The sequence below is a fragment of the Sciurus vulgaris genome (genome assembly GCF_902686455.1).
Source record: "Sciurus vulgaris genome assembly, chromosome: 8".
NCBI classification, from domain to species: domain Eukaryota; kingdom Metazoa; phylum Chordata; class Mammalia; order Rodentia; family Sciuridae; genus Sciurus; species Sciurus vulgaris.
In genome coordinates this window covers 100,023,803-100,044,837 of record NC_136468.1, presented here as the reverse complement: position 1 = coordinate 100,044,837, position 21,035 = coordinate 100,023,803, and positions in this window count along the sequence as shown.

The following is a 21,035-nucleotide window of genomic DNA, read 5'->3' as shown; positions in this document are numbered from 1 at the left end:
GTAACAAAGTGTGTGGGGAAGTGGGTGGTTGGTGCAGGTTACAATTTTGCTTTTGTTTTTGCTGGGAATTGAACCCAGGACCTTGTGGATGCAAAGCACATGTTCCATCACTGAATTACATCCCAAGCTTCAAGGTCAGAATTATAAATCTTCAAAAAGAATTTTGTAACCCATAAACATAAAAACATAGATATATACCAAATATAAAATATGTATATGTTAATATAAAACATATAAAGATACAGGCATGTTAATCAGAAACAAAATTGTAGTAAAGGAAGCAATAAAGATAACAACTGAAATGAATTAATACAAACTTGCATAAATAAACCTAAAAGCTGGTTCTTTGAAAATACCATGTCTCTGATTAAAAAAGAAAGAGCAAAATTGTACAAAATAGGAATTAGAAAGGAGGTAACCACTGATGCAGAAGAATATTAAAATATTATAAGTTGCTAATTAAAACTCGAGTAATACAATTGAAAATCTAGGAAATGTCAGTGACTTCCTAAAAATATTGACCTGTGAAGTAGAAAACTTGAAGAGATTAATTACCATAGAAAAGTTGGAGGTGGTACAATGGATATTAAGATATTTCCTTTTAAAGTGTTGAAAATACAGGGCATCTCATGATCACTACTATTATTTAATGTTCTTTTGGAGACCAGTGAATGCAATAAGAGATGTAAACAAAGTAATCTGTACAAATGTTGGATAACGAATGATGAAGTCATTTCTTTTTGCTGATTATATAATTGTATGCCTAAGAAACTCCAAGAACTTCAGTTAAAAACAATAAGGGAATTCGATAAGGTTCTTGGATATAAGAAAACCAGACAATAGTCCCTTTCTTTCTTATTATCATTATCTAGATATATAAATGAGATAAATATTCCTTTTGTAATATCAAAAAATTGTTAAGGTACTTATTTACATGTTTGTTTATTATTTAGTATGTATTTGGTATAGTATTTATAAATATGAGAAACACACATTACAATCAGGCAGTAAGATGCATACATTTTCAGGGTACAGGTTGATGAATTTGGGCAAATGTATTTTCCTGTGTAACCACCACCCAGTTAAGATTCAGAAATTTTCCATTACCACAGAAAATTCCGTCATACCAATTTCCAGTCCATCTCTCATTCCCAATATTGTAGTTTTGTCAGTTTTAGCTCTTCACAGAAATGGAATCATATATGTCCTGTAACGTATTCAGTTTCTTTAAACATAATGTTTTTGAGATTCATTTGTGTGATTGTATGTGCCAGTAGTTTTTTTTTAATTGCTAAATATTTACATATTTTTTTATTGTATGGATATGCCATGATCTGTCCATTTGTCAGTAGTTATTGGCCATTTGTATTGCTTCTGGTTTTGGGTTTTTCTGAATAAAGCTGCTATGGACATTCTTGAACATATAATCATTGTGTGTGTGTGTGTGCGTGCGTGTGTATGATGTGTGATATTGGGGATTGAATCTCATGGTGCTCTCTATCCCTGCACTATATCCCTAGTCCTTTTTATTTTTTTGTTTTGAGACAGGGTCTCATTAAGTTCCTCAGGCTGGCCTCAAATTTGCAATCCTGCTTCAGTCTCCCGAAGAGCTGGGATTATAGGAATGCCAAGATACTTTTGACTTTGTATCTTTTAAAATTAAATTCTGCCCATTAAAAAATGGAATTGTCTTCTCAACGTGTTTTTAAAAAATGTTATATGTTGATAGAACCTTTATTCATTTACTTATATGTGGTGCTGAGAATAAAACCCAGAACCTCACACATGCTAGGCAAGAGCTTTACCCCTGAGCTGCAACCCCAGCCCCCCTCAATGTGTTTTAAAGGTTCTGTACCTTTTCTGGACATAAGACCTGTGTCATATACACGTGTTACAAATATATTCTTTGTACTAATTATGTCCATCAGGAGACAGATATAAGCAGAGTTAGGATGTTGAGTTTATGAGGTTACTAGAGAGTCAGAAGCATAATGTCTGTGAAAGATACAAAGAGATGGCATGGTAGCATATGCCTGTAATCCCAGTGTCTCAGGAGGCTGAGGCAGGAGAATCACAAGTTCAAACCAGCCTCGGCAATTTAGTGAGGCCCTAAGCAGCTTAGTGAGACCTGTTTCAAAATAAAAAGGACTGGGGATGTGACTCAGTGGTTAAGTGCCCCTGGGTTCAATCCCTGGTACCCACCCCCTCAAAAAAAAAAAAAAATCAAACAAAAAGGAGGAAGCATGATTAGGCAGGTTGAGCCTTCAGGAACTGATGCTGATCTCATCCCTGTGATAGAGAAGGAAGGTGGAAGCGGAATGGGGCAGAGGACCTCAGATTGTAATATAGATCTGACAATGTCTTGGCCAATGTATAAGGGACCTCTGGAGCAGAGAAAGAGGAGTCCTGCATTTGGAATGCCTCATTGGTTCTTACTAACCTTTCCATACTCAATTATTGGTTGGGGGATGCTCAGGTAGAGTGTGGCCTTTGTTGGAAATCTGAGGCAAATCCCGTGGACATTAACAGTTGGAGGCTGCAACTAACTATGAACTAAGAATCAAATGATCTTTCAAGGTCTTTCTAAGGTTCTTTCAAGTGTGTGATTCTATTGTTTTCAAAATAGCATTCTCTCTCTCTTCTTCTTCTTTTTTAAAATGAACTGTAAATATCTATGACATCGCCTGCATAAATTTTGGTGTCACTCTGTGAACTTACTCCAGAGTATTTAATAAACTTATCTTGCAGCTCAGTAAACTTATCTTGCAGCTCTCTTATATTACTACTCTATAATGGGGTCAACCTTTAGGATTCATTATATTTTCTCCTCATTCTTTGGCTTATCATTCATCCTTGTCTTTTCTTTCAAAGGCTTCAACAATTCTTTTTTATGTCCTATTTCCCATCTCCTGCTAAGTTTCATTCTTTATCTCAGCCTTCCACACTTTATTTGTGTCTTTTGCAAACTGTTCTTTTGTAGTTGACATAATAAACTCTTAAGAGGTCACTGACTTTTTCTCAAATCTTCTTCAAAGTTTCTAGCATTCTGACTTTAATCATTCAGTCTTTGGCAACCAGCCAGCAGAACTGATTTCCATATGCCAAGGGAAATAGTTTCCCCATTTTTCCTTGTCCCATCTAAACTTTCATATGTTTTATCCTTAGTGGTATTCAGCAGCTAATTCCTCTGGTACCATCTTAATTGCTTATATCGGGTTTGCTCTGAGGCTACATAATATGTATTAGAAAAATAAAATTGTTGCTCATGGTAAAAATAGATGAGAGAACATTCAAAATATAGCTTCTAAGAGAGAACTTTAGAATGAGAATAGCAGATTTCTGGTTAGTATTGTATCCTTTATTTTTGTGTATTGTGTCTATAGAGGACCACAATTATAACACAGCTGTGAAAGCTAAGAAGAAAAGCATTAGTCTGATATAGAATGCTTGTTGAATATAAAAATAGATGAAGTAGAAATGTTAGACAGGAAGACTGATTAATATTTCTAATGGCTGATTGAGGGACAGCCATGTCTAATAGCATTTAAGCATGTTTGTCTTTCTCATATTTTTGTAAAGATCCTTCCTCACCTCCAAGCTCTCTTATAGCTATTACTCTATGCTTCTCTCTTTACTCTTCTTCAAAGAGTCACTTCTGCACCTCTCACTTCAACTCATGGAATTTGACTTCCAACCCCTCTATGTCATTTAAAATGGGACTGAGGGGGTGAAGGCAATTTCCACAATATTCCACAATTTCCACAATATTCCCAAATGTCTTCCTCCTTGCTGTCCTCTGAGCATCAGACTAATGTGACTAAATACCTGCAGGGTATCTCTATTCAGATGTACCATAAGAATTTTATAGCATATCTGAATTTGTCTTTGTTTTTCCTTCCAGTGTTCTTCCTCCCCCTGTGATCTTTAGTTTCTCACTTTTCAGATTGTGGTGACAATACCTGTGACGTCGGCATCACCTGGGGGCTTGTGAGAAACAGTCTCTGGTCTCAGCCCAGATCTATTAAATCAGAATCTGCGTTCTTGACTGATTAGTATTCACAATTGAGTCTGAGAAGCATTGCAACTCGTTGAATGCCACCACCACCTACCCATTGCTCAAGTCAAGAACCTGATTCCTGTTTTCCTCTTCATGGCCACATCAGCTTGTTTGCCTTGTCTTAAATATTTGTCAGATTTGTCCATTTTCCTCCATTCTCACTGCCACTTCCCTAGTTCAGGGTACATCCCATCTTACTTGGATATTATAATGACTTCCTTAACTGATCTCTCTGCCTTATGTCCTGTCTTCCCTCCATACCATTTCCCTACTCAGTGAAAAGCATTATTCCTAAGGTGAAATCTGATAGGGCCATCCCTTGCTTAACTATCCTCAGCACTTCCTGACTGCTCTCAAGATGAAGTATAAGAACCTTTATGTGGCCAACAGGGTCATGTGTGGTCCAGCTCTTGCTCACCCCTCTGGCCTCACTTTTTGCTACCCTTCACTGGTACACACCTATTTTCAGGATTTTGCCATATGAGTTTTCTTCTGCCTGGAAACAAACCCTTTCCCTCTACCCAAGGTGACTTATATTTCAGGTTTTAGCTAATCATCTGGGTTAGTTGTCCCCCGCCCCTGGTGTTATAGTCTTTACCACTTTACCATAAATGCCTAATTGTCTACTTCTCTCCTAGACTATAAGCTCTTCGAGGAAGGGAGTGTGTGTTCTAGTTATCTATTTTATTCCTAATGCCTTGTAATAAATGCATAAATAAGAATAAATATTTATTAAATGAATGACCGATTATTATTCAATAATTTAATACTTAAATATTAAATAATTATTAAGCATAATTTATTAAATAATTGAATGAATTTACTTAAATTCTTCAAACACCACATTTTAAACAATTTCAAGTTCCAGTTGTAAATATCCAATAATAAACCATGAATAAATCTAGATTAAGAATTTACTAAAATTGGGATGTTACAGAGGAAGGCAGGGTGGGCTAGGCAAGACGCAAAAGAGATGAATAACAATTTTAAAATGACCTTCTGTGAATTTAAAAACTTTTCCTTCCTATTTTATAACCATTTTTTTTTTTTTTTGTAGTGTTGGGGATTGAACCCAGAGCTTTGTGCATGTGAGGCAAACACTCTACCAATGGATCTATTCCCAGCCATTTTAACCATGTTTTTAATAAGGTCTGTATGTTTGGTTGATTTCAGCATGCATTGTAAACATTCTGATTCTTGGTTTTTCCCATATTATGTTTCTAGTTTTAATTTACCTCCTAATTTTGAAGTCTTCAATTTTTCCAAGTGGTGATTCACGTTTAGAATATTTTCTGGGTTTGTGTATATCTGATGTCAATGTTACTCTTGTTTCCTTTTTCTTTGATTCTATAACCCATCCTATTACTTTAAACTTGTAGGTCACTTTATTATATGCTCATTCTTTAACCAGATGTATACCCCCTCACACACTGAGAATTCTTTAATGGGGATATTTAGTTCAGAAACATTTGTTAAAACTTGACCGTGTATTAGATTTGAAGGATGAAATGATATGTAAAAAAAAGCTTTATTCCTTTCATAAGGACAGCGAAAAGGGTGATAGAACTCAGGGGAACAGGGACAGGTCCCTGGGAACAATAGGATTGAAGAGTTTAGATAGAGTATCAGGAGACAGGCAGGCTGTTAGTGATGACTTTGGTGGTGATGGTGCAGGTGATGGAGATGGTAATTGTTAGCACAAAAAGACGGGGCAGGATGTGAACCTCACGAATCATCTCAGCTGTTTATTCAGGAGTGAAGTTGTACACAGGAACAGGGGATGCAGGGATGAAATGGTGTCAGTGGACCCACTTTCCTGGTGGAAAATGAGCCACTGAACAAAAGAAGGGACTGGGTTTATTCAGGTTATTTTGAGGGGTGGTCTACTGAGCATATCAGTTGGGCCCTCAGGAAATGGGTTTGTGAGAATTTAAAAATTTGTTTTTACTGGGCAATAATTTTACTTGGAGAAGAATGGAGGGCCTCACTGTTTGGGGGTTTTTTCATTTTTCATATCTAACAGTGATGGTGGTGGGCACTGTTGGTGATGGTGGCAACAGATGCAAAGGCCTCTGGCTTCAAGGGGTATCAATGAACCCGTTAGCAAAGGTAAGAGCAACCAGGTCTGATTCCTTTGGACCTTAAAAGTACCACTTAGGATTTTTAGGCATTGTGTAGAAAAAGTCCCTCAGGGAAAGACAGATTGAAGGAACTCCAGGCAGTTTTGATGACCAATAATTCCACCCCCATGACACATTTAATGCAGTGATTAAACCACAAGCTAGGCACTGTGATAGGTATGGTCACAGAGACAAAGGAAGTTTAGCTTCTTGTCTTCTTCCCATCTTGGTCTTCTCTTCCCATCTTCCACATTTCTCTCTCTTTGTGTTGGGCCTAGTAGAGGAGTTATAAGTGCTTCCCATTTTCCACAAGATCTGACGTCTGAGCAACTGGAAATGCATTGCATTATATCTATGTGACTCTTGGCTTGAGGGCCACATAGCTTATTAAGGTTTTGGTCTCACTGGGGCCAGTGCTTTCACATGGGATTATTCTTAGAGCAAGTTCTTTCAGTACATTTTTGGAAAGGAGCAATTATGAAAAGGCCCTGTATTTATTCAAAGAGTTTCTCTGGAGGATCCCACTTTTCACCCCCTTCCAGTTTTATCATAAAGATTACTTTGGAAAGGGATGTAGAGTCTATTCCCCACTAGAAATAAAGTAGAGATTGCTAATACTATTGCCTGGTTCTTGTCTCCTTTCTGGCTACCCACAATACTACCTAAACTGTTAGAACATGAGTAGGGCCATGTATGACTAGTAAGTGACAAGGATGCTCTTCACTCCCCAGCTTGGACCATAAAGCTCCTTCCTGAGCTCCAGCTCTCTCCACCTCTGACATAGCAATCCCAGATGTCATATCAAAATGGAGCCACAGGATGCAGCCAGCCTGGATCTTTGAGTTACTACCCAGAGGGAGCTGACCTGGAGAGCTGCCAGATCTGTGGTAGATTTTGTAGATAGAAGAAGTGAACTCTTATTACTTTAGCCACTAAGATTTAGGGATTAACATGCTACCTAGCAGAACCCTAAAAATACAGGTACTGTATGTGCTCTACCTGATATACCTGGGTGTTTCCCCATATACTCCGTGGCTTCAAACAGCACCTCAGTATTTTAACTCTCCTTCCTCTCATAATCACTTCCAAAGTTTAGACTTGCATATTTAGCCAAAAAATGGACATCTGCACCAAGCAGTTCAGTAGGAAGCTTATATTTAATATGTATAGAACTGAACTCATTGTCTTTTCCCCCTAACTTTGGTCCTTCTTGTGTATTCTCAATGTAAAAATGTCAGATAGTTCCACCACCATGATCTCTTTCTTTGACATGCAATATTGCATGAAGAATTAAACACAAGATGGTTTATCTATGTGATAAATATCTATATAATACTACTTAGTCATAAAATAAAATGAATTATAGATACATGCTACAATGTGACTGGATTTTGCAAATGTGCTAAGTGAAATAAACCAGTCATAAAAGGTCATATAATGTATGATTGTATTATATAAAATGTCCAGAATAGGCAAATCCATAAAGACAGAAAATAGGCTGGTGATTGTCAGGGGTTGTGGGGAGGGTAAAATGGAGAGTGATTACTAATAGTTATAGGATTCTTTTTGCATAATAAAATATTCTGAAATTAGATAACATTGATTCTTGCACAACTCCGTGAATATTCTAAAAATCACTAAGTTGCACACTTTCAAAAATGAATTTTATGGCATGTGAATTATCTCAGTTTAAAGAATTACCAGTAGAGAAAAAAGAAATTTTGAAAAATCAATACATTATACTTCTGGATAAAGCAGAGACTGAAAATCAGTTTTTGAAGATAGTCTGTTATTTTGTGGCACATATTTCACTTAAAAAACAAAATGCACCATCAAAGTTTGGAGAGCATAGCATCTCTAATATTGAATTAACATTAGCATTTATACCAATAAAGGCATATTCAAGAGGACAATTTATATTAAGCAGTATTACATCAAGATGGCTAGCAGACGTTGCTGGTGGGGACTGTAAATTGGTGTAACCATTCTGGAGAGCAGTCTGGAGATTCTCAGAAAACTTGGAATGGAACCACCATTTGACCCAGCTATCCTATTCCTTGGTTTATACCCAAAGGACTTAAAATCAGCATACTATAGTGATGCAGTTACAACATTGTTTATAGCAGCTCAATTCACAATAGCTAGATTGTGGAACCAACCTAGGTGCCCTTCGACAGATGAATGGACAAAGAAAATGTTGTATATATGCACAATGGAATGTTACTCAGCCATAAAGAAAAATAAAATTATGGCATTTGCAGGTAACTGAATGGAGTTGGAGAATATCATGCTAAGTGAAATAAGCCAAGCCCAAATAACCAAAGGCTGAATGTTTTCTCTGATAAGTGTATGATGATACATAATGCCACGGGGGGGGGGGGGTGGCGGAAGAGGGTAGGAAGAGAAGAATGGAGGAACTTTAGATTGTATAGAAGGAAATGGGGCATGAGGGGGTGGGGGAAGGAAAGATAATGCAGTGAGACACACTTCATTACCCCGTACATGTATGTTTACACGAATGGTGTGAATCTACATTGTGCACGACCATAGAAATGAAAAGTTGTACCCCCATTTGTCTACAGCGAATCAAAATGCAGTCTATAAAAATAAAAAAGAAAAGAAAAAGAAAAAAATCAGCATACTATAGTGATGCAGCCACATCAATGTTCATAGCAGCTCAATTCACAATAGCTAAGGGATGGAATCAACCTAGGTGCCTTCAACAGATGAATGGATAAAGAAAACATGGTATATATACACAATGGCATATTACTCAGCCATAAAAAAGAGTGAAATTATGGCACATGCCAGTAAATGTATGGAACTGGAGACTATTGTGCTAAGTGAAATAAGTTAGTCCCAAAAAACAAATGCAAAATATTCTCTCTGATATGTGGATGCCCACACACAATAAGAGGGTGGGGAGAAAAGAATAGAAATTCAGTGGATTACACAAAGGGGAATGAAGAGAAGGGAGGAAGTATGGGAATAAGAAAGACAGTAGAATAAATGGGACATAACTTTCCTGTGTTCATATATGAATACTCGAGCAGTGTAACTCCACATCATGTGCAATCACAAGAATGGAAAGTTATACTTCATGTATGTATAATATGTCAAAATACACTAGACTGTCATGTATAACTAACAAGAACAAATAAAAATAAAAAAGTAAAAACAAGTAAAAACAAACAAATAACAACAACAAAAAGTGGAGAAAGGGAAAAAAGCTCTAAAAATTTAACTCAAAGCACGTGCCAATGCAAGATAAAAAGATACAACATACAAACCTGGAAATAAAAAATGCTTTTTGGAGCCTTAAAGTTGTTATATTCACCTGTGCAGTTATTTATCTTTTTTATTTTTTAATTTGTTCTAATTAGTCATACATGACAGTAGAATGCATTTGGACATTTCATGCTTTTTTCACTTAGCATTATATTCTCCAGCTCCATCCATTTACCTGCAAATGCCATATTTCATTCTTCTTTAAGACTGAGTAATATTCCAGTGTGTATATATCAACATTTTCACATTTTCTTTATCCATTCATCTGTTGAAGGGAACCTAGGTTGCTTCCATAGTTTGGTTCTTGTGAATTGAACTGCTATAAACACTGATGTGTCTGTATCTCTGTAGTATGCTGATTTTAAGTACTTTGGTTATAGGCCAAGGAGTGGGATAGCTGGGTCAAATGGTGGTTCCATTCCAAGTGTTCTGAGAAATCTCCATACTGCTTTCCAGAGTGGCTGCACCAATTTGGAGTCCTACCAGCAATGTATGAGTGTGCCTTTCCCCCCACATCCTCACCATTCCCCATATTCTTGCCTATTTATCCTATAATTAGAGTCTAATTGGTTAAAAAGAGAACAGATTTTGAGTCCTGATGGTGGATTGCTGTGTTCAGTCAAAATTCAACCCTGTAATTTCCAGCTATGTGATTTTGGACTTAATTTTTCAGGGCTTCTATTTCTCATTCGTAAGTTGAGGATTTTGCTTTAAATTATAAGATGTCCCATCTCATTATGGACCACTTAAAAACATTGCAATTAAGCTGGCTGGAGTGGCACACATGCCTGTGATCCCAGAAGCTCAGGAGGCTGAGGCAGGAGGATGGGAAATTTGAATTCAGCCTCAACAACTTAGCGATACTTTGTCTCAAAAAAAAAGGAGTGAGGAGGTTGGGATGCAGCTCAGTGGTAGAGTGCCACTGAGTTCAATGCCTGGTACTGCAAAAGCAAAATATAAAAAAAATGCTGCAATTAAACTAGGCATGGTGGCACATGCCTCTAATCCTAGTGGCTTGGGAGGCTGAGGCAGGTGGATCACGAATTCAAAGCCAGCCTCAGCAAAAGCGAGGAGCAAAACAACTCAGTGAGATCCTGTCTCTAAATAAAATACAAAATAGAGTTGGGGATGTGGCTCAGTGGTCGAATGCCCCTGAGTTCAATCCCCAGTACCCACCCCCAAAAAGTGCTGCAATTAATTCATAGTGAAAAACACTTCACACCTACTAGCATGGCTATCGTCAAAAAGTAACTGACATCTAGTTAAGTTTTCCCGTGTTCATTGTTATTGTCTCACCTTACTTGTTTCCTTTGCTTATAACATTCTCTTACAGTTTTACTTTCTATAATACTAATTTTCCCAGTTCATTCTTCCAGTTCTTCTCTATTTTAACTTATTTTGTTATGCATGTTCTTCAAAATCAAGCATTTCTCTTTTCCACACCACTCTTTTTTTTAATTGTAAATAAATGGGATACATGTTGTTTCTCTGTTTGTACATGGAGTAAAGGCATACCATTTGTGTAATCATAAATTTACATAGGGTAATGTTGTTTGATAACCACTCTTTTTTGAAATCCACTTGAGGAATAATTAACATATAAAAAATTACACATTTCAATAGTGTAGAATCTGATAATTTTTGACAGATGTATGTACCTGTGAAATCATCACTGCAATTAAGATAATGAACATACCAACCATCCCAAAGTTTTCTCATCTACCTTTTATTTTGTGGTGCTGGGAATCAAACCCAGGGCTTCATGCATGTCAGGCAAGCACCCTACCAGTAGTCCATATCCCCAGCCCTCTCATAATAATATTTTCTTCTTGCTTCTCTTTGCCCTTACACCTCCCCATCCTCAGGCAACCACATATCTACTTGCTGCCACCATGGGTTAGTTTGTATCTTCTAGAGTGTCACAAAAGTGAACTAATAGGGTATGTGTTGTTTTTTGTATGGCTTATTTCACTCAGCATACATTTTTGAAATTTATCTATATTATTATGTATACCAATACCATTCTTTTTTACTGCTGTGTATTATTCCATTGTATGGGTATATCACATTTTGGTTATTACCAAAACCAAAACCAAACCAAACCAAACCCTGCAACCCTCACAAGAACATTCATGTAAAGGCCTTTAGATGGGCATATGTTTTCATTTTTCTTGGGCTAATATCTAGGAATGATTGGTTTATATCATTGGGTTGTTGCTGTTGTTTCTTGTTTTAGTACTGGGGATTAAACCCAGGGCCTCATACATGTTAAGCACACATTCTATCTCTAAGCTACCCCTTTATGATAGGTTTGAAGAAATTGTTAAAACTGTTTTATGAGATGGGTATAGCTTTTGTAGCATGAGTCATCAGCCAGCAGTACAAGAGAGTTCCAATTCCTTCATATCCTCTCCAGTACTTGGTGTGGTTGGTATTTTTAACGTAAACCATTCTGATAGGTGTGTAGTGGTGTTCTACTGTGCTCTTGATGTGTGTTGCCTTAATGACTAATGATGCTGAGAATCTTTTCACCTCTGATCTTTGGTGAAGCATCTGTTCTCTCTCTCTTTGTTTATCACTGTTGGAGATTGAACCCTCACCCTCACGCTTGCTAGGTAATGCTCACAACTGAGTTACATCCCCAGACCCTATTCTAACCTTTTGTATTGCATGTTTTTACAATGGACAGGGTCATATCAGGAGGGAGCTTTATTCCCCTTTTTTCTCTCTTCAGCATTCCTTCTCATTCCCTTACAGAATCTAATTCTTTTTAAAGAAACTGCCATTTCAATATTGATTTTGTTTTCATTCTCAACCAAGTTAGCTGTTTTCTTCGAGTCAGAAAGTGATGACATTTGTGAGATCAAACATTGTAAAACTTGTGACTGTTGATGGCCAGGTTGTTGTTTAGGACTCTGTTTATGCTCTCACACAGAGTATCCTCTGTGAGATCCTACAGGAACAAATTTCTCTTTAGACTTAGCATGGGAATAGTTGTGTTTCTATTGAGTAAAGAGTTTGTTTTTCTCTTAAGTTTATGTGAATCAGGCAACTGATCATATTTGCTTTCTTTGTGGACTGCTAGAATCCTTAGACCTAAATTTGTTGTTACCTCTAGTAAGTTGGGCTTAAATGGCTTATATTGTATACATGAACTTCACTCCTTATCCATCTTACTTTCTTACTCTTTATGATTTAGATACGAGGCGTCCACCAAAAGTTCATGTGTAAGAAAACACAGGAAAGTTTAGAGGTGAAATGATTGGAATATGGAAGCCTTAACCTAATCAGTGCATTAATCCACTGATATGGATTAACTGGGTGGTAACTGTAGACCCATAGGGTGTGGCTGGAAGAAGTAGATCATTAGGAGTGTGCCTTTTGGGTTTATATTTTGTCCCTGATGAGTGGAGCTCTCTCTCTGCTTCCTTGTTACCATGTCCTAAGCAGCTTTCCTCTGTCACACTCTTCCATCCACATGTTCTCCCTCATCTTGGGCCAGGGGCTATGGAGTTAGCCATCTATGGACTGAGACCTCTGAAACCGTGAATCTCAAATAAACTTTTTCTGATCTATATTTTTCTTGTCAGGTCTATTGGTCACAGTGGCAAAAAGCTGACAAAAACATGCTCTTACTTTCTCTCCATATTCTTAATTGATTTTATCTTGCTATATTATATTATTTAAAAAATTTTCTTATGGACATAATACCTTTATTTTATTAATTTATTTTATGTGGCGCTGAGGATCGAACCCTGTGCCTCACAGGTGCTAGGCAAGCACTCTACCACTGAGCCACAACCTAGCCCCATGTATTATGTAATTTTGAAACCTACCTTTAATACCTGTGTGCATGCATGTGTGTATGTGTGTATGTGTGAAAAGGCAGGGTAAAGAAAGACATGCTAACAGAGGATCTTCGTGGGCTGAAAACACGAAGTTTTCAGTTTTGGGAGTGTCAGAAGAAATGAAATATTTGTAGCATTTTTTTTAACATAGGTTTTTATTTTGGAATAATGTTAAATTTATAAAAGGGTTGCAAAGATAGTACAGACTTCCTGTATATCCCTTAACCTGTTTCCCCACTGTTAACATCTTATGTTACCATGGTACCTTTGTCAAAACTAAGAAACAACATTGGCACATTACTATTAAACTCATGGCTTTATATGGATTTCGCAAATTTATTTTATTATTATTATTTTTTGCAGTATTGGGAATTGAACCTGGGGTGCTCTACCACTGAGCTACATCCCCTTTTCACTTTTTTTTTGAGACAGAGTCTCACCAACTTGCCCAGAATGGCCTTGAATTTGTAATCTTGTGCTTCAGCCTCCTGAGTAGCTGGGATTATAGCTGTGTGCTGCTGTCAGTTTGGATTTTACATGTTTTTAAAATTAATGCTCTCTTTTCTTCCAGGATCCAAACCAGGACACTACATTGCATTTGGTTGTCATGTCTCCCCAGATTTCTCTGGTTTTCACTTTTTTTTTTTTTGGTAATACTGTGACAGTCTTCCTTCTTTTTCATGACCTTGACAATCCTGCGGATTGTCAAACTATGCTGTAGAACAACTCCCAGTTGAATTTGCCTGATGTTTTATAGAAATTAGATAGAGTTATGGTTTTTGGAAAGAATACCACAGACATGAAGTATCCTTCTTTTGTTGCATTGTACTGGGGGTATATAATACAACATGACATTACTGGTGCTATCAGCCATCACTTGGTTAAGGTAGTGATTGCTTGGTTTCTTCATGGTAAAGTTACCACTTACTCATTTCCATATGCTATTCTTTGGAAGTGAATCACTGAGTCTGATATACCCTTGGGGTGTATGGAAATTTTTCTTAAGGAAGATTTGATTTGTCTCTCATCTGCCATTTTTGTAATCATGAAATCATCTGTTTGAATATATTTATTTGATACTTTCAAATATGTTCCAATACTACTTTTTTTGGTTGTTGATCAAATTGTTCTAGTTTGGGCCATTGGGAGCTCTTTCAGGTTGGCTCTATTATCCTTTTGTTATACTTCCATCATTGTCTTTCTCTTTTTCCTCCTCCAACCTTTCTCTTTTCTAGTTCTGGGGATCAAACCCAGAGCCTTGTGCATGCTACGCAAGTGCTCCACTGAGCCACATCCCTAGTCCATCAGTTTGTTTGTTGAGCATTTTCTTACTCTCCAGCATTATAAGGCACTCTACTCTACTCTAGCCCTAGAATCAGCCATTTCTCCAAGGAACTTGGTTCTTTCTATTGTATGGCATCTATCAACTAAGATTCGTGATCTGGTTGTGCTTATTGTTACTGGGTGTCATTGCTTTTAGACTCTCTGGAAGTACAGAACTAGAGAGTAAGTGTGTGTAAATGTACACAACTGTAATTATTTCTGCATTTATCCAACTATGTATACATTAAGCTAAATGTGATGCTTCTGACTCTAATTCAGACCACAGAGTTCCTTCTAGCTTTCCTTTGTTATCTATAATTCCCTTCTCCAACAGTGAGAAACTTAGCTCCCACCACCTACCATCCATTTACTTATTTCCTCAACCCTAGCATAATAAAGAGCAGTTGCAGAATTGTTAATGCATTCCTGCCTTTACATTCAAAAAAATTTAAAGCTGTTTACTTATTATCACCCTTTTGAGAACACAAATATTTGCATTGTATGTGTGTACATGTTTAGAAATGTGTGGGATTGGGGGGGTAGGAAGGATAGTAGAGTGAAACAGGCATTATTACCTCATGTACATAATATAATTGCATGACTGATGTGATTCTACAACATGTACAATCAGAAAAATGAAAAATGACACCCCATTTAAATATGATTTATCAAAATGCATGAATGTATTCTACTGTCATGTATAGCTAATTAGAACAAATAAAAATTAATAAAAAATAAAAATGTTTATATTTAGGAGGAGGAAAGGGAATTCAGATATGTCAACTTCAATTTGCCTCTAGACTAAAGAATTTGAAATTGTTCAAATTCTCTTTTTCATTTGTTTGACACTGTTAAGCTTAATTTGTGTGAAGTGTAATGGAGTAACACACAGTTACTGAACATGTACAGATAATAGGACATATTAATTGACCAATGACTTACTTATTAAGAGTATATTTCATTTCGACTTGTAAAGCCAGGGCATGGTATTTAAACCAGCTTTGTCTAGACTGAGCATTACCGTACAGTGTTTGAATGAGCTTAGCTTTTAGTAAGACCTAGCTTTTAAAATCTTACTTCTACCATTTCTTAGCATTGTGTTGCTGGGTGTAATCTAGCCTCTTTGAATGCTCTCGTCTGTAATGTGGGAGTAATTGTTCTTTTCTCGTAGGGGTGATACTAGAATTTAGTGGAATTGCATAATAAGTGTCTTCTCAGACTTTGGTGCTTTGCTTTGGTTTCCTTCCCTTTAAACCATCTCCTGAAATTGTGATTAAATTAATCCTTCTCTTCAAGGACATTCATTTTCTACAAAAGAGCATCTCCTACTTGGAAGACCAGTGCATACCATCCTATTTCATTTAAGAGCCGGAGATTTAATAATTTACTTAGAAACAAGCTGTGACTTTCATTAGGAAACTCATCTGACATACGTGCAAAGAACCACTATTATTTTCCTGCTGACAAGAAAGCTGATGGAATATAAATACTTTACAAATGTGCATGGAACAAGTTCCCCTCCTGCAATGTCTGTACCTGAAGAAATATCATAGAGTGCCCTGCAGTAGATGAGGCTCAACATAAAATTTGTCACTTCCCAACCACCTGAAATATGGTTCCATTTCTTATACCCCATGCTTATTTGATAATGTCAGTCTGCCTCTTTATTTCAGTCGCTGAAGTGACACAGACTTGTTTTATAATTTGCCAAATGATTGAAGGTGCCAGGCGTGTTGCTATTACCCCAATAATGTCTCTGATTTCTAGTTCTTGAAGAGAGGACAGTGAGCATTTAGCTTGAGGCAGATGTGTTCTGTGAGAATGTATATTCTCAGCAAGTTGTTTGTGATGTTTTTTTTTTCCTTCTGTACAGTCAGAGGTACAGAGGGACATATTTCAAATTTCCACTGGCAAGGAAGGGCTCCCTGTTCTTTTATAAGGATTTGTAAAATTCCATCCCTTTGAATCTTGTCAGTGATCCCTGGACATCCTCCAGGCTTTCTTTCATAAAGCTTTCAACACGGAGAGCTGAGTGGGCCGGGCAGGGAAAGGATATGTGAGTGCATGCTTGTCTGCATGTGCCTGCGTGCCGTGTGCCTATCTGAAGCTACCTTGATTGAAATGCCAATATTCTGTCGCTTTCTGCTCTGAATTTACTATAGCAATAAAATGGAAGCGTCTCCCGGCATAGTGAAGTGTAGCAGTTGAGCCTCACCATTTATTTACTCGAGTCACTTTAATGGAGATCTGTGCTCTGTTCTTTTTGGTTCTTTTCTTGGTTCTTTTTGGTTCCAGTTTCTCCTCGGCTGTTGAGATTAGGGAAAAGCATTTCCCTGGACCTGTGACAACTCTCCCTTGTGGGAAAGGGCAGGAATCACATTCAATCTGCAGGGATGATGGGTGTGAGCAGAACTTGCCAAGAGTTTTATTGTTTGAAGACGTCTACATTTTTCTAGTTTCCACTTCTTTCGGAAAGAATAAATCACAAAATATTGGCAAGGCAAAGTTTTTACTTCTTCCCGAATCATCAGATAAGGGATAATGGAAGTTGTCAAGCTATACAAACTATTTTGTGGTCTGCAGGTTCAAAAAACACACTTCATAATTGCTCTCAGAATTCTGCATGGCCTGAAGCTTTTGAAGTTTGAGAGCAAATGACAGGAAAGCAAAATTAAACAATAGTCATCTTACTAGAAGAAAAGACCCCAGATATTTCTTTTATTCTTTGGGGATATATTTGGATTAAAAAAATTGCCTTGTTTTTTAAGTCAGGATTCTGAAAAAATAAAATTTCAGTGATAGACACAGCCAAATATAGTGACATGTCACAAAATGACAGTTCAATGATCGATAGTCTACATATATGATGGTGGTCCTATAAGACTATAATGGAGCTGAAAAGTTCCTATTGCTTAGTATTTTTACTGTACCTTTTCTATGTTTGCATACATTTAGCTACACAAATGCTTATCATTGTATTACAATTACCTACACCATTCAATATAGTAACATGCTGCATAGGTTTGTAGCCTAGAATAGGCTTTGCCATCTAGCCTGGGTATCTAGTAGGCTATATCATCTAGTTTTTCTGATGATAGTTTGTCTAAGTACATTTATGGTGTTCACACATGAAGAAATCACCTAATGACACATTTCTCAGAATGTATCCCTAGTACCAATCGACACATGATTGTAAGTTTCCCACGTGACCTCATGTTCAGAAAGGAACAGAGATGTTTGCTAGGGTTTGAATGTGAGATGTCCATCTAAGAAGTTCATTTTAGGCAATGCAGGAATGTTCAGAGGTGAAATTATCAGGTTATGAGAACTGTAACCTAGTCAGTAGATTAATCCATCTGATGGGTTAGTAATTCAAATGGATTACTAGGTGGAATTATAAGCAGATGGGATGTGGCTAGAGAAAATAGTTCAGTGGGAGCAGTCCCCTTGGGGATTGTATATCTTGTCCATGACTCCTGTTGCTCTCTCTGCTTCCTGGCTGCCATGAGCTGAGCAGATTTTCTCTGATGCGACCTTCCACCATGATGTTCTGCCTCACCTCAGGACCAGAGGAATGGGGTTGGCCATCCATGGACTTAACCTCTGAAGTTATGAGCCCAAATAAACTTTTCCTTTTCTAAGTTGTTCTTGTTAGATATTTTGGTCTCAGAGATTAAAAGTTGACAATGACAATGTTCTACTTCACTTAGCAGACTCTGCACATGCTCACCTCTGGAATTAATTTTACTCTTGAGGCTGGTAGGTTTCATCGTAGTGCTAGAGCAAAATCGGTTGACTTATTCATGAATTATTGCTCTGAATACTGAATGCCAAATGCTATACATGGTTGTGAATACAATGATGATTCCAACATATTTTTCAAACTTAACTCTGAGTTCCTTGCAAACAAAGAGCTTATAGTCTAAATAGGAAAAATGCATCATGAATATCAGAAAACCCATGATAGACATAAGGTGAACTGCCATTAAAGTATACAGATGAAGAAAGGTAAAAATGAGTTGTTCCTTGTTGGGCACAATTGCTGTAATCCTAGCAACCCAGGAGACTGAGGGAGGAGGACTGCAAAGAAAATCTCAGCAATTAGCAAGGCTCTAAGCAACTTAGAGAGACTCTGTCTCAAAATAAAAAATAAAAAGGACTGGGGATATAACTCAGTGGTAAAGTGACCCTGGGTTCAATCCTATATATATATAAAATGAGTTGTTCTAAGTAGGGGAAGATAATGTTTGGTGGAGGATTGAATGAAGTCTTTGAGAAGACATTTGAGCTTAACCTCAAATTTAAAGGGAAATAAAAAGACAAACTCATTCCAGGTGGTCAAAGATATAGACATGGACAAGCAGAAGGCAGAATGTATACATTTCTTGTGGTGTTGAGTTGGGAGGATAAGGCAAGGAGAAAAGGATGATTCTGTAGCTCAGGGCTTATTTTGGAATTAGGATTTATGGGCTTTATGGGGCATGTCTGGAGATCTCAGGAACACAATAGCCGGCAAGGGGTAGGGGTATGGAGTTTGGGGGCTGTGTGGTATTTTCTGATACCACTTCTGACACCCATGTGTGTCATTTTTCCACACCATTTCTCTCACACCAACTGGCTATCTAACAATTCAGCCAATTTTGATACTATCTACCTGAAGTTAGCATCAGATTTCACAAGTGGAAGGGTTCATTCAGTCCCACAAGACTTTCCTTTAATTCAGTCCCCTGCTGACTCACACTTCTGCTTAGCCAACTATAAATTTGGGAATTCCTTTGGCCCCCATCCCTACCTTGCCTTGGGCCAATATAATTCAAGAATTTTCTAGAATGACTCACAAAAGCTCAAGAAAGTGCTCTACTCGCTATTATGATTTAGTGTAAAGGCTATGACTCAGGAACAGTCAGAAGGAAGAGATGCATAGGGCAAGGAATGAGGTTGGAGATAGGGGGACAAAGCTTCCATGTCCTCCCCAGGTATGTCACCTTCCTAGCACATTCATGTGCTCACCTCCTGAAAGCTTCCCCATCCTGTCGTTTGGAGGTTTCAGTGGAAGTTTCATTACCAAGGCATGATTGATTAAAGCATTGGCCTTTGGTGATTGAACTCAATCTCTAGCTCCTCTCCTCTCCCAAAAACAACTTGAAGAAGGAAATATTTATTTTGCCTCATGGTTTTAGTCTATGGTTGCTCGACCCCATATGGGCCTATGGTAAGGAAGCACATGGCAGAGCAAGAAGAGCCGCTGACCTCAGGGCATCTGGGAAGGAGAGAGAAGTACCCTGGACAAGAGATACTCTCCAGGGCATAGCTCCAATGACCTACTTTCTCCAACTAAACCCCACCTCAGACAGTTTCTACCATTTCTCAATAGTCCATTCAAGGATAAACCATCAATCAAGGATAAACAATCCATCAATGAGATCAGGGTCTTCATGATCCAATCACTTGCACAAAGCCCCACCCCTGACCATTGCTGCAATGGGACCAAACTCTAACACATGAGCCTTTAGGGGACATTCCGGACTCAAACTATAATAGAGGTTGAAAGTTCTAACCCTCTGGTATTTTTGGTGACCAACTTCATCCTCATGAGCATGTAAAAGTCTGTAAATTCCGAATGTTTTCAGCACTCTGTGGCAGAAATTTGGGACAAAAGGCTAAATATTTGTGTTTTACTATGCTAAATGGCAGAAACCATTCACTTCACAATCTTACTAAGGAGGTCAGTGATGAGAGCAGGGAACAGCATGGATCTCTGGGGTAACACCAGATGACACAACTCAGTCGAGGTTAAGTGGGCTGGTGGCTTCTCTGGGTGAAGTGAGGGCTCAAATTAAGATTGTAAGTGGGTGGCGGGAAGGGTCTACAAGATCATATTAAACTATTCCTAATGTCCTCTGCTTCTGGGCTTTAACTTAGGGAAAGTTAGAAGAGAAAACAAACTTACTCTACATGTCTCTCCTGTTCTTTTTAACAGAAAATTTCAATTGTTGGAACAATGCTCTCGCCAAGAAAGGAAATGAGGCCCCAGCTAGTGTCAGTTCTGGGATAATCATCTAGAGCAATTACTTTCTCTGTCTGGCTGAGGATGATCCATCTTGTTAACAGTCAAAGCGTAAATATATGTGTAGAAAGATTTGGAGAACATGCTGACAAGCTGGCTCTAATCATTTAAAATGTTCTCACTTTTTGCTGCTGGCAGAAGCATCTTTGAAGACAAGAACTTAGCTGAATGGCCCCCACTGTCAAACAAAGAGGCATACTCAGGACTCCACAGAACACATCAACCTCCACTCAGATTGCTAAAACCTATTCAGTGTGACATCCCTTGAACCCCTGAGGAATCAACCTTAGAATCTATTTTTCAAAGACACCTTAATTCCTTCCAAGGTATGG